The sequence below is a fragment of the Thamnophis elegans genome, chromosome 10 (assembly GCF_009769535.1).
Source record: "Thamnophis elegans isolate rThaEle1 chromosome 10, rThaEle1.pri, whole genome shotgun sequence".
NCBI lineage: Eukaryota > Metazoa > Chordata > Lepidosauria > Squamata > Colubridae > Thamnophis > Thamnophis elegans.
In genome coordinates this window covers 67598932-67600514 of record NC_045550.1, presented here as the reverse complement: position 1 = coordinate 67600514, position 1583 = coordinate 67598932, and positions in this window count along the sequence as shown.

The window sequence follows — 1583 nt, the reverse complement described above, 5'->3', positions numbered from 1 at the left end:
TGTTGGGGCATTCTCAACTTCTGGAGGCAAATTCTGTTCCACTGATTCATTGTTCTCACTGTCAGGAAATTTCTCCTCAGTTCTAAGTTGCTTCTCTCCTTGATTAGTTTCCACCCATTGCTTCTTGTTCTAAACTCAGGTTATGGTGGGGTCAAGATGAGGGAGAGCCATGGGAGGGAGAAAGATTTTTGTATTTTTGTATTTTGTTTTGTTTCTCTGGCTACACGGCAGTATTGTGATAAATAAAAACTACATTCTTGCACTCCAATGAATATTTGCACACTTATCCCTGCTAGCTGGGAAAAACAAACACTGCTGGTGGAGTAACATGTTTGCCAATTTAAGCTTTGGGGTTTATTATTTCGACCTCAAGTGATGCCAAAGCCGGTTTCCCGGTAATTTATGTCTTTGTTTCATTGCTTCGTTTACAATGGTACAGTCACCCACTTCTCCATAATTAAAAATAACAGCAAGAATACACAGAGTACAGAATAACAAGAGTTGGAAGGGACCTGGTGGGTCATCTAGTCCAACCCCCTTAACTCCATCGGGAGACCCTATCCCCGTGATGGCGAACCGATGGCTCCCGTGGCACAGGTGGCACGCAGAGCCCTCTCTGGGGCACACGGACTGTCACCTCGGCTCAGCTGTACCGCATAAGTGCACACGCCTCCCGCCAGCCAGCCGATTTTCTAGTCCTTGCCACACATGCGCAGGGGGTGGGGCGCATGCGGGAGACACTCGTGCATGCGCAGGGGGGATGTGGGGGGGTGCAGTGCAGGATGGGGCATGCAAGGGTGGAGTTGCGCATGCATTGCACTATGGATGCAGGCGCACACTTTCGGCACACAATGACAAAATGGTTAGCCATCACTATACCATTTCAGACATGTAAGTGTTTCCAACAAGGGTCCTTTTCTTTGTTGATTTCACTGTTTTGCCTGTGTTGTTAAGTTTTAATTGTGTTTGCTTTTCATTGCCTGTAAACACCTGGGACCTGGTGCTCATTATGGAAGTGTGTAAAAATAAGAAGAGCGGAGCTAACAGATTGTGCATTTAGATCACAGCCTGGCGATGTATGAGCTTGTGCGACGGTGGAGGGCAGAGGAGAATAATTGCAAATAAAGAATCACGCTTAATTTTGAGCTGCTTTGGACTGAGGAGTTCAATAGAAAAATTCTCAAAAGGCTCTGTAGAATAGTGTAAAAAACAACACCTTGATCCACTCTGGGAGCAAGAAGAACAGTCTTTCAATTTGATAAATGGGGAATTCTGGGAGTTGAAGGCCACAAAGGTTAGCTGGGGAATTGTGGGAATTGAAGGCTACAAATGTTAGCTGGGGAATTCTGGGAATTGAAGGCCACAAATGTTGGCTGGGGAATTCTGGGAGTTGAAGTCTTCCCATCTTAAGGTTGCCATCGATACATGGATTCACAGCACCAACTCTAAGGATCAACGTGCGACAACATTTGAACAATTAAATAATTGAACAATTCAGTGTTGGTCTATTGAAAGAAATGTCCTTCTGGGTTCAGCTCCAAGTGTGGAAGAAGACACTGGAGACATGGAGGCTGCTTGGAAAG